Source organism: Zootoca vivipara, chromosome 8 (assembly GCF_963506605.1).
Source record: "Zootoca vivipara chromosome 8, rZooViv1.1, whole genome shotgun sequence".
NCBI lineage: Eukaryota > Metazoa > Chordata > Lepidosauria > Squamata > Lacertidae > Zootoca > Zootoca vivipara.
The window spans coordinates 60329766-60343081 of NC_083283.1; the positions used below are offsets into that span (position 1 = coordinate 60329766).

At 46.7% G+C, this 13316-nt stretch overlaps 1 pseudogene; it reads right to left on the reverse strand.

Moving 5' to 3' along the window:
- Window positions 1-3577: 3577 nt before the first annotated feature.
- Window positions 3578-13195, reverse strand: LOC118090420 (NXPE family member 3-like; annotated as a pseudogene).
- Between the last annotated feature and the right edge of the window lie 121 nt (window positions 13196-13316).

The window sequence follows — 13316 nt, forward strand, 5'->3', positions numbered from 1 at the left end:
GGGCCTTTGGTGGCTTTGCGTAGCTTTGCGTGGCTTTATTATGCAATTTCTGCCACGGGAAAAAGTTACCTTGAGGCAGATTCAGTCCCTCTTGGGCCATTTGAATTTTGCCTGCAGGGTGGTAGCCCCTGGTCGCCCCTTTTGTGCACACTTAGCCAGGCTTACCGCAGGCCTGTGGTCACCCCATCATTGGGTTGTGCCCGTGCCTGAGTCCAGGGCGACATCTGGGTGGTGGCATAGCTGCCAAGTTTTCCCTTTTCTCGCGAGGAAGCCTATTCAGCATAAGGGAAAATCCCTTTAAAAAAGGGATAACTTGGCAGCTATGGGTGGTGGACATAGCCTGTTCCCAGCTTTCCGCCTATCCAGGTGTTCACCCTAGGCTGTCCTATGCTGGTGCCCTGAGTCAGTGCTATCTGCAAGGGTGCAGAGAGCTAGTCGAACCAGAGCCTATGCAACCACTCACTTTCTGTAATCAATAAAGTTGTGGCCTAAATATTGCCAAAAGCCAAAGCAGGCCCGGCTCTAGGTGCAGTCCCGGTGGCGCGGGGCGCCACGGCGCGGGGCTAGCAGGGGGGCGCTGCGCAGCAAAGCCGCGCGGAAGCCGTGCTGCATGCTGTGAGGGCGGGGGCACCAGAGCGATCTCTGCGCCTCAGCGCCAGGGTGCCCGACCTGCTTGAGACGACCCTGAGCCAAACCAAAATTTGAGGCATATGTGAATTTATTTAGGGGGGGAGGTCTCTGGGTCTGAACACGCAAAAAGCAGGCATGTCCAAAGTCTGTTTTGGGGACCTGCCATTCAGTTTAATCCTGCCCCTGTGGCAGTTTATTTCCTGGGGTAAAATTCTAAAAAAAAAAAAACAACCCTCAAGAACTTTGGGGTAAAATCATAAAAAAGCTATCAACAACTTCAATCCTTAAAAAAAAGGTTAACAACTTTGGTTGGCCCTTTGGGCGGCCCTCATGGCCCTTCACGTCATCAAATCTGGTCCTCTTTGGAAAAAGTTTGGACACCACTGTTTTAAAGAATAGGAGGTGCAGGAGGAATCAGCTAGCACCAAGAGCTGTTGCACCGTGATGCCTGTGGACCACATTGGGGGAACCCAGAAGCAGTTAGTGTGCACAGATGATAGCAATAGGAACTCCCCTGGGCTTAAAAGCAGCTTGGAGAAAGGTTTTGGGATTGTAGCATCTTCCCCTATCCTGGCACACTGCAGTTCCAATCCTGTTTGTTCCCAGTCCTCCACAGTTATTTACATTAAAAACAACAACAACCCTGCACTTTAATCATTTACTTGCAATTAATGACACATCTAGTTTGGCCCTCATGCTTGTACTGCAGCCAATACAGACCATTCATGGGACTGGACTGCTCATTGGCTTTGCTCCAATAGTTTGAGCGATTTAATTATGAAAAATTCATACTGGTACTGAGAAAGGTATAAATAGCCCTTCAAATGCTGTTTTGTAATCTTGACAATCCATTCGAGTTTCCATTAATAAGAATGACTTAGACATGGTTTTGATGAAGTGTCATAAGTGTTTTACCTCGACTGAATGCATTGTGTTTTTCTCTCTCACCAGTTTCTTACAAGGCTGATTATTCCACCTGAGGCTTTTCGAGAACAGCCACCAGGATATGTTTTTGAACTTATTAAAGGGCTTTCTATATGATGACATGTACAATCGCTGATCAATGAGTGCCTGACAGCAGCACACTCAGCTGTTTTGTGTGGAGCATGATATTAATGCTGACTGCATGTATGCTTACAACAGAGGAGGTCCTGGTTCATATACAAAACAACTAAGAATAACACTCTGGGGAGCATTTAACGGAGGAAGGGCTACACAAAAACAGCATGAAACTCTGTGATCACTAAAAGTCAGCATGGGTTTCTGAAAAATAAGTCATGGGTTTCTGAAAAATAATCTGATCTCATTTTTTGACAGAATTACAAGTCTGGTAGATGAAGGGAACGCTGTGGATGTAGCCTATCTTGATTTCAGCAAGGCCTTTGACAAGGTGCCCCATGATATTCTTGTAAAGAAGCTGGTAAAATGCGGGCTAGACAATGCTACCATTCAGTGGATTTGTAACTGGCTGACTGACCGAACCCAAAGGGTGCTCATCAATGGATCCTTCTCATCCTGGAGAGTAGTGACTAGTGGGGTGCCACAGGGTTCTGTCTTGGGCCCAATCTTATTCAACATCTTTATCAATGACTTGGATGATGGGCTTGAGGGCATCCTGAGCAAGTTTGCAGATGACACCAAATTGGGAGGGGTGGCTAATACCCCAGAGGACAGGATAACACTTCAAAATGACCTTAACAGATTAGGCAACTGGGCCAAAGCAAACAAGATGAATTTTAACAAGGAGAAATGTAAAGTACTACACTTGGGCAAAAAAAATGAAAGGCACAAATACAGGATGGGTGACACCTGGCTTGAGAGCAGTACATGTGAAAAGGATCTAGGAGTCTTGGTAGACCACAAACTTGACATGAGTCAACAGTGTGATGCAGCAGCTAAAAAAACCAATGCAATTCTGGGCTGCATCAATAGGAGTATAGCATCTAGATCAAGAGAAGTAATAGTACCACTGTATTCTGCTCTGGTCAGACCTCACCTGAAGTACTGTGTCCAGTTCTGGGCACCACAGTTCAAGAAGGATACTGACAAGCTGGAACGTGTCCAGAAGAGGGCAACCAAAATGGTCAAAGGCCTGGAAACGATGCCTTATGAGGAACGGCTTAGGGAGCTGGGTATGTTTAGCCTGGAGAAGAGAAGGTTAAGGGGTGATATGATAGCCATGTTCAAATATATAAAAGGATGTCATATAGAGGAGGGAGAAAGGTGGTTTTCTGCTGCTCCAGAGAAGCGGACATGGAGCAATGGATTCAAACTATAAGAAGATTCCACCCAAACATTAGGAAGAACTTCCTGACAGTAAGAGCTGTTCGGCAGTGGAATTTGCTACTGAGGAGCAAATTACTGTGGTGTAGTCTCCTTCTTTGGAGGTCTTTAAGCAGAGGCTTGACGGGCATATGTGAAGAATGCTTTGATGGTGTTTCCTGCTCGGCAGGGGATTGGACTGGATGGCCCTTGTGGTATCTTCCAACTCTATAATTCTATGATTCATAACATTGATTCCTAAACATGTGACAGATCCAACGTCAGTAAATAATTATAGACCCATCTCACTTTTGAATAACGATTACAAAACATTTGCAGATATATTAGCAACTAAATTGAGAAGGTTTTTAAAACACACAAACCACGAAGGTCAATCTGGATTTCTCCCAGGAACAGGAATAAAAAGCTTCACTTCCTTTGTCATCAGAGAAGAGGGGAACGTGACCTAGCTGAGTCTAGGAATCTAGCTCTATTGCCTTAAGCCCTTCATGAACCAACTATGCACTCATGCATAGTTACCGTATGTTTGGCTGCAAAGTGATGGTTTTGGGAAAAGTTTAGAATCAGCTTTTTCAAAGGTGTCCCATTTAAAGAAGATTGGCAAGTGAAATTAATGGAATATGCTGAAATGGCCAAATAGACTTTGAAATTAAGAGGAAGAGATGACAATGCATTTAAAGACGTTTGGAAGGACTTTATTGAATATATACAGAAGCAATGTATACAGGTTAATACATTAGCAGGATTTTAAAAATACTTGTAAAGATATTATGACTGGTCAATAAGTAATTTTAATGATTTTATAATTTAAAATGGACATGTGGTATAATGATAAACAATGGAACCAGGGAAGGGAATGGGGGAAGTCAACTCTATTTTTATTCTGTGTTTGAATATGTATTGTTGTTTTCATTTTTTGTTGTTTTGGAAAATTAATCAAATAATTTTCACACACACACACACACACACACACACACACACACACACACAGAATCAGCTACTTCCTGGCTCTGATAGCATTATTATTTCGTCTGTTACCGTGTTTCTCCAAAAATAAGACACCGTCTTATATTTATTTCCCCTCAAAAAAAACACGGTGGCTTATTTTCAGGGGATGTCTTATTTTATTATTATTAAGTATGGTACAGTTTAACCTACAAGGTTAAACTGCCTATCACTATAGCTTATGTTCGGGGAATGGCTTATTTTCGGGGTATGGCTTATTTTCGGGGAAACACGGTATTTAGGACATCCACTAAAAATGGACCTCTCTTATTGTTCTAGCTAACTTTAGTGCTTCATGTATCATCACCAACATTTTCTGCAAACATCTTCCATGTCACATGCCCATTTCCTAGCTTTCTTTAAAGACATTTTGCTGTCAGGAAAGTGATGGAGAAATGTTCCAAAAAATGTGAAATGAATGGTTTATTAACAGCAAGACATATACGTAACTTCCATGCAAGCAAAGTAGGATGAATGCTCAATGAAAAGCAAACACCATATAACCTCTGCATAAGCTTTGTGCCACTCACATGACTGACTGATGCTCCATACCAAAAATTCTATGCAGATTGGAAACTAAAAATGCTTCCAGATGGGGGTTTATTGTGGGATTGGTGCTTTCGACACAGGCAGGATTGTTTGCTGTTTGTTTGTTTGTTTGTTGCTGTTTGCAGAACCCACATGGCATAGCTGTCATCAGGCTTGTTCGTGCATGCAAGTTTTTCCTAGCATCCATACACCGTGCCAACCCATATTTCCAGGGTCTACCTATTCATCTAATTTAAGCAAACCACCAACCACCCCATTGCTTCTAAAAAAACTCCTAAGAGGAAAGACATTATCAAAATAGAGGACACCAATTTGCATATGCTATTTTTTATGCATTGATGCCTATTTAGAGGGGGGGAAATGCTATAAATTAGAAATACATCTGTCAGTGGCGGAGAGCAGGCGGGGTGGGGCTGGTACACATCAAGGGCATGACACGCATTCTGGGGGCGTGGCATGCTGCCTGCGGGGGCATGGCGCCCAGCACGGGCAGGGGGGGCAGCTCCAATGGCACCCCACTGGGATCGCGCTGCCAGGGGCAGTGTGCTCCCCCTGCACTCCTCTTCCTCTGCCAGTGCCCACAGTGGATAAGAATACTATTATCAGGTGACCTGTGTGTCTGGTTCAGTCTGCTGTCTAGAGGACAGAGTTGTATTTGAATAAGTCCTCTGTTTGAAGGCTTTCTGGTCTAAGTGCAATACAAAGAAGCATAATAAGGAAGATAATCTTCAATGTACAGTCAAATGCATGTTTACACAGCCTTCACTGAATCCTGTGCACGCTTGTGCACGCTTACCACTGAAAACAGTGGGACTTACAGCTAAATAAAGATGCATAAGAGTACACTGTTAGTCAAGTACAAATGATTAATGACTGAAATACCTATTCCCATGGAAGTAATTTAAATTGCATCGGGCTTCTCAGGTTTAGATGATCCTAATTATATACTAACAGGCAGCCACCGAGATCCATCTTGTGCCAAAACCAATGAATGTCAATAGAATAAGGTAACACTCTGAAGAGTAAGTTGTCCCAGCCAAGAAAGGCCTTCATTTTCCATTAAATTATCTGCCATCTAGCTAGATGTGCATATATTCATCTCACATCACTTTTATTTTCTCCTTCCTCCTTTATTTCTGCCTTCAGAGAGATTGTAACAATGGCCAAGAGATTATTTTGTGCTGATAAACAGTTTCTCAAACACACTTCTGATCTCTAAAGGACATGGCTCAATGTTTAAAATGTGTAAATGTAAATTTTAGATCTAGGCTTGGAATCAGGAAATTGATTCTGAGCACACAGGGTAGGGAAGAATAAATACTACCAGAACATAAACTGAGGTTGCCGGAAATGTTTTCGGTTGTTAAATCGGGGGGGGGGGGGGCGTAACCACTTTATAACATTAAAACAAGTGCTAAATGCCTAGTCCCTTTGCATTCATTTCATTTCAGGATTAGGTAAAAGGTAAGGTAAAGGACCCCTGGACAGTTAGGTCCAGCCAAAAGCGACTAAGAGGTTGCTGCACTCATCTCGCTTTTCAGGCCGAGGTAGCCACCGTTTGTCCACAGACAGCTTTCCGTTTTGACTTCTTATGACCTGTCTATTGGTGGCTAGCAGTTGGCTGTTATTCAGTTGCATAAGGTTGGTGTCAGTGAACCTGGGTTCTTTTAAATATTGACAGAGGGGATTGTAAAATTAGACTTCTGATTGGCTTACTGGGTGGAAATTCTTGGTCACTCATTGGATGGGAGAAGTGGTCTGAGGAGGGGAGGAATTCTACAGCACTCAGATATAATTGGTTGAAAGGCTGGCTGGAGCATAAATCTATTCTTCTAGTGCTGAGAGAGATGAAGAAGAGGAAGACAAGAGCACAGAAAACAGAGTAAGACTGGATGAAGAGCTTGAACGCTGGAGCCTGAAGCAAAAGCAAGACAGCAGTATAGTCCGTCCCAAAAGAGCACGATAACTGGCTTAAACTGCAGATGGGCAATGGGGTCATGTAAGGGCATTGAGCAGTATTGAGAATTCAATAAGGATCTTCTGAAGCTGACTATACCAGCCTGCCTTGCACTAGGATCTAAAGTTGGAGCCCCTTCTTGTTATCCTGGCATTAGGGGATTCTCTCTCTCTCTCACTCTCTCTCTCTCTCTCTCTCTCTCTCTCTCTCTCACACACACACATCTTTATTGGGTTTTAAGTTGATTAACAACAGGGGTGGTCAACTCCCAAGAGACTGTGATCTACGGACCTCCGGTCTGCCGCGCTGGCAGAGAGGTGCAGAAACCTTGAGCTGCGAGGTCTCTGGCTTAGTGGAGGGGGGGGGTTCTGTGGGGGAGATGCAGACCCCCATAGAACCCCAGGTAGAGCATCCTGGGGGCAAAATAGCTCAGCAGAGCTCCAAGAGCGACTCCTCCACTGCCCGGTAAGCTTTGTGGAATTTTCCATGTGCTCTATTTCTGCTGTACCAAGTCTGCTCCATTCTGAGTCACTTCCCTGGACAGACATAGGAGAGAAAGGTGTTGACCTCATTCTGCACAACGACCTTGCCAGGATGGATGTTATCAGGCAGATAGTGGCAGGAGGTCATGGCCCAGGCATCAACAATGGCCACTCTCATGCCTGCAAACATGGCACGAAGGATGTTGTCCAGCTGCAGGGAGAGCCAGTCACTGAGATAGACAGACTTGTCTCCTGTGTTGGCTGACTTGATGACAACAGTGGTCTGGGGCTGCGGGCCAGGAGCTGAGCCACAGCCTGCCGAATGCCATGCACCTGCCGCACATATACATCCACAGGGAAGGTGGTGAAATGGGCCCCCAGTGTGAAAACTACCACCATGTCGGGGCCTCCACCAACTGCCTTCAGTTCATTGGCCAAGTAGTGTATGTCAGCCATCTTGGACTTTGCGGTGCGCAGCGGAATGCCGTGGGCACGATACCTCAGCACAAGGCCTTGTGCTGGCTCCACAGCCAGCAGTGGGCCAGCATGATAGGTCACATGAAGGTCTATGCGCTTGACTGCTATACAGAGAAAGAGAAAGACAGAGTGTGCATGAGATTCAAGAGTTAGAGTACCAAATGGACAGCTCCACACTCCAGTCATCCATCAAAGGATTCCATGTGCTCTGATCCATGATTTGCATACCCTTACACATGTGTAACAGGGAGGGAGGAGCTTCCCTCACTGTTCTCCTAGCCCAATCATTCCTTCTTAGTTCTCTGCCAAAGGCAACCACCCCAAACGAACACAATTCTTACCACTTCCCACACCATCCTCTGTTTCCTTCATTCTGGTTCTGAAGCACAACCGTACATTTCTTAAACATCTATCCCCACATCAGGACACTGGTCCCCCAAAACAATGCCCTTTCCACATCCAGACAGTGACTTACATGGAATGAAGGCCAGCAGGAATTCCCACCACTGACGTAGTGTGGAGTCTCCAATCATATGGACTATCTTGCCTCGCAAGCAGCTGAGTGCCAAGTCAGGAGTAGGGAAGGTCCGGCTAGAACATCCCAAGGAAACCCACACATCCTTGTAGTAGAAACCTGAAGGGTTGGTGAGGGCAAGGCCTGGATGGCATGGGAGCGGTGGGGAGGTGGCTACAGGAATACAAGCAAGGGATGGTCATTCTCTAGAATATAAACACAGAGCCAACTGACTTCCCACCCTCTATTTCCACTCACCAACAGCCAGCTGGTGGCTAGGCAGCACTTGGATGATGGGCACACTCCCTGGAATAATCTGGTCTATCGCAGCTCTGTGTGAACAGAGAGGGATGAAGATCAGGGCAATTTGAGCTGCATCACTGCTGAAGTGTGAGCTTCTTCTTTGAAGTTCATCACTTTGAAGGAGACCAGGAGGTGTTGTAGCACATCTGACCATTCCTACAGTGGGTTCTATTGCTTACTGGTCACACTGGCACACCTTCTACAGGTAATCTGTGTTTAATTTGATTTAATTCAGTTCTGGTAGTGATGCTATGTCTTAGTGATGCTATGTCTTCCTGGGACTGCTAGGAATTGTAGTTTAGCAACAGCTGGAATTCCAATGGTTCCCTTCACCTATACATCGTGTATAAGATACTTCTAGAGTATGTACTTTCAGGAAGGCCCTAGAAGAAATCCCATGGTTCCCATAAGCAATCCTGGAGATGCATGGCTATCCCCACTCCATAAGCTTACCTTCCTCATCCCCAGCCATCTCCAAAGCACTCACCCACTAAAGAAGACTTTCTCTGCTGAGGTGAGCACATTTTTGTAGATCCCAGAAGAGTGGTACACAAGGTCATTGCAGGAGTGATGCTGGGGCTTGGCACAAAACCAGTGCTCCCCAGTGCCAGGATCCACGTACTGGCAGGTTGGGCCTGAGACTGGATGCACGTTGCATTCGGTCACTTCTTCTTTGCTTCCCTGGCCTGGGTCCACAAAGTACCCCCTGAAGGTGATTGTGGAGGGATGGGAGTCACGGATGTGCCGAAGGAGGGCCACAGTCTCACTGGAGTGGATGAGACGTACAGACACCTGCACCGCACCTGCCCACAGAAGCGGGAAAGTCAGTGTGTAGGTGCCATTCTTGTGGTCCTTCACCGTCCCTGCCACACTCGCCTTCAGCTCGGGGGAATGCAATTTGGCCCTCAAGAAGTCTCCGCCGTAGTGCTTGGGCTGCCCATGTCTGTCCCTGGCCTCCAGCAACACCAGGAGCATGTTACCCACTGTGTAGTTGCTCTGGGACTGCAAGAGCCGGTAGTGGCTCTTCTCAGCACTGGTGGAGGAAGCAAAGTCTGTAGCATTTTCAGGTGGAGCTGGCCAATGGAGCACCTGGAGCAGCGCCTGCAGATCTGGAGTCTCTGTTAAAGGAGTTCGGCCTGGCTTGGCACCCACAGGGGAAGGAGGCACGAGTTGGTCTCTGAAGTGGTCAAGGGATAGGAACCAGTAGATCATCTGGGGAGTTAGAATAACACAAAAAAAGAAATAGAGTGAGGCTTTGAGGGGTGACGGTGGCCACATCTGCGCCTGTGGGAGCCCACTCCGCCCCCCAAAAAAATATTTGAGAGGGCCAGGACCCCACAATGGACACTACCATTCAAATAGTGTATGTGACACATCTTGTGATCAATTATTTTGGGTGGGGCCTACTTGGCCCCCATCCCAATATTTTATTCTGCCCAGCATCCCGTCTATGCCATATATTTAAAGCATACCCCAAAAAGAATATTGGGGGCTTTAACAACAAGTCTACAAGTCTTCAGCTAGTAATGCTGCTGGGAAAGCTCAATTTCTATAGGGGAAGGGGCCATGCAGAAGACCACCCAGTCAAGCCACTTGCCCAAAGAAAGGACCCCACACACCTCAGGCCATAGGACTGGGCGCCCACAAAGTCAATGAAAAAAACCGGCAGGTGACAGTGCCACAGCCCCTGAGAGAGAAGCAGTTCAGCTCCGGCCTCTGCAGCCAGTGAGTAAGGCACCCTTTTCCAGGGGGTGGGGCTCAGACACAGAGGCATGAGCCCCTCCCCAAGGAAAAGGGCACCTCAATGGCTGCAGATAGGAGGAGGAGGAAGAGTTTCCGCTGGCTAGCGCAACGCAGATGTGCAATGTCAAATGCACACAGGGCCGTCTTAAGCACATCCAGCGCCGTGGTGCAGATTCCTCTGGCGCCCCCTCCCTTTCCCAAAATTTAGAGCTTGGGGCCCAACTTGGAGACCACCAGAACCCTGTGCTCACCTTGCAAGGCTCCGGGGCTGACCAGACCGCCTGAACCCCGCGCTCACTTGCGAGGCTCCAGGGCTGGCCAGACCTCCGGAACCCCACACTCACTTGCGAGGCTCCGGGGTGCCTCCTCCTCCTCTGCCTGACAACAGCCCACTGCCGGTGCTCTCACTGCTGCCCAGCAGCCCAAGGACCAGGAGGCGGTTGCCATGCTACCACCTGTGCCCCGGGAAGTGGTGATGGTGGGGCAGTGGGCACCGGTGACGCAGAGAAGGCCCCTCGGGAGCTGCTCCCGTTTGAACCACTCCCTCAGACGGCAGCGGCTCGGTGGGCAGCGGCTGAGAGGATTCCTGCGGCGGAGGCGGCGGAGCCATAGGGCTTAGTGGCTCGTTGAGCCCCGCCAACCACTCGCTGGGGTGCCCCTGAGAGGCCAGTGCCCTGGCGCAACGAGCCACTAGGCCCTATGGGGAAGACGCCTCTGCATATGCACGCCCACAATGCTGAGGTTGAGATGGCACCCCTGTCTCAGGCAGGATCTGAAGCCAGGACCAGTGGTGCAGGAATTTTCTCTAGAAATTTTTGAACTGGGAAGTCCCCCTACTGTATACCAATGTGGGTAATTTGCATCAGAAAGTGTTTCACTTTCACAGGCAGGGGTCGTGGAAATCTAATGCCTTGGAGAGTCATATAATTTAGCATGTTTCTGTTCTAAGTAGTAAAGAAAACCAAAAAGTCTGAATCTGCCAAGCGTGCCTAATACTGTATTAATTAATAACAATATCATAGTAATATCATAGGCCTCCACTCATAGTTACTAATGAAAGTATGAAATGGGGAGGGGGGAGACACAAAATATCAAAGCCATTGAATAGTTTTAGTATTGGAAAAATATCCACTTCATATTTCTAGACAGGACACCCTTCTGTGCAGTGACAATTTGACAGCAAAACACTTGCCACAGCAATCAGCATAAATGTGTAATAGACAGTCCCTGGAGAGCTTGTGGGGCTGGATGGGATTCCTGCTTTCTTTATGAATTTGTTTGTGGTTTTTATATTGTAATTTTGTTTTGTGAACTGCCCTGAGATCTATGGATGAGGAGCAGTATACAAATTTTAATGATGATGATGATGATAAGTTATCTACAAGTCATACAGGGTGTTTTTCTAATTACCAAAGCAGTGAACAGGAATTATGAGTCCCTCATGCGATAGCTCAGTTGATAAAGCATGAGTCTCTTAAGGTCAGGGTTGTGTGTTTGAGCCCCAGATTGGATGCAAGATTCCTGCACTGCAGGGGGTTGGGCTGGATTATCCTTGCTGTCCCTTCCAACTCTACAATTCTATGGTTCTATGTTGTTGACACTTTCAAGAAGGGACCCCAATTGCACATATGACCCACATCAGAAGGCAAGACATAGCTACAGGGAGTCTATGGCAAATGGACAGTGAGGGGCAGGCCCACAACCGTAGTGGTCAACTATTAGTTCACCCTCTTGGAGCACTGCAAACATCTCAGCCCTACCCCATTGCTCTTCACCTACATGCCCTTCACTCACTCACATTCGACAAACACACAAAACAGAACCGGCTGTGCATTCACATAACAATACTCTTCTATAAACAGTATTCTTATCACAATATCAAATGTTTATCTTCACTCACTTACATGCAGACTTACACGCACTTTACTCATCGAGGTAGATTTATAACTGACCCCCTGAACTCACCCCTGCTGTGAATATTAGTCCAAGACAGAGAAGTGGAGCTGGTCTGAGACCACAAGGAGCCATTACCATCTGTCCCACCTGCCTTTCCTTTCTCCTTCCTCTATGATTTTCCTTGTTGACCAAGATAACCAAATATACATTTTATTGGCAAAATTAGACTTTCACCTAGAAAGTTAACACACCTATGAGTCAAAGTACACAAGAACAGGGCAGCAGAGGAAGTCAGTGAATTATGTCTCTTAGAGGCACAGCTATTCAGGCTCTGCTGCCCCATGAAGTTAATCTGTTGCAGCAAGGTTCCTCACAGGGCTCGTAAGGACTCAGAATCTCTCCTTCCTGCCAAAAATTTCATGAAGAAGGGGAGATGGGGTCACTCAAGGGACTTCGCTACCTGAAGTTAACGAGAAAATGCGCTGCTGCCCCCGTCCCCCGGGGGCAGGAATTGTGCTTTATTAAGAGGGCTGGGTTAGAGGATGGTTAGGGAGTAGCTTCAGGAACCAAATGCAGCCCTCCCAGCCTCTATAAGGGCTCAGGCTGTGGGAAATTGCAGCCAAACATACAGTAACTATGCATGAGTGCATAGTTGGTGCATGAAGGGCTTAAGACAATAGAGCTAGATTCCTAGCATAGCTGCCAAGTTATCCCTTTTTTTAAGGGATTTCCCCTTATGCTGAATAGGCTTCCTCGCGAGAAAAGGGAAAACTTGGCAGCTATGATTCCTAGACTCAGCTAGGTCACGTTCCCCTCTTCTCTGATGACAAAGGAAGTGAAGCTTTTTCTTCCTGTTCCTGGGAGAAATCCAGATTGACCTTCGTGGTTAGTGTGTTTTAAAAACCTTCTCAATTTAGTTGCTAATATATCTGCAAATATTTTGTAATCATTATTCAAAAGTGAGATGGGTCTATAATTATTTACTGACGTTGGATCTGTCACATGTTTAGGAATCAGTGTTATGAATTATAGAGTTGGAAGAGACCACAGGGCCATCCAGTCCAACCCCCTGCCAAGCAGGAAACACCATCAAAGCATTCTTGACATATGCCCGTCAAGCCTCTGCTTAAAGACCTCCAAAGAAGGAGACTCCACCACAGTAATTTGCTCCTCAGTAGCAAATTCCACTGCCGAACAGCTCTTACTGTCAGGAAGTTCTTCCTAATGTTTGGGTGGAATCTTCTTGTAGTTTGAATCCATTGCTCCGTGTCCGCTTCTCTGGAGCAGCAGAAAACAACCTTTCTCCCTCCTCTATATGACATCATTTTATATATTTGAACATAGCTATCATATCACCCCTTAACCTTCTCTTCTCCAGGCTGAACATACCCAGCTCCCTAAGCCGTTGCCCCCATCCCTGCTGCCCACCCTGCCCCCATCCCTGGGTGGTAGAGTGCCTCCCCCAAAAAAGCTTTGC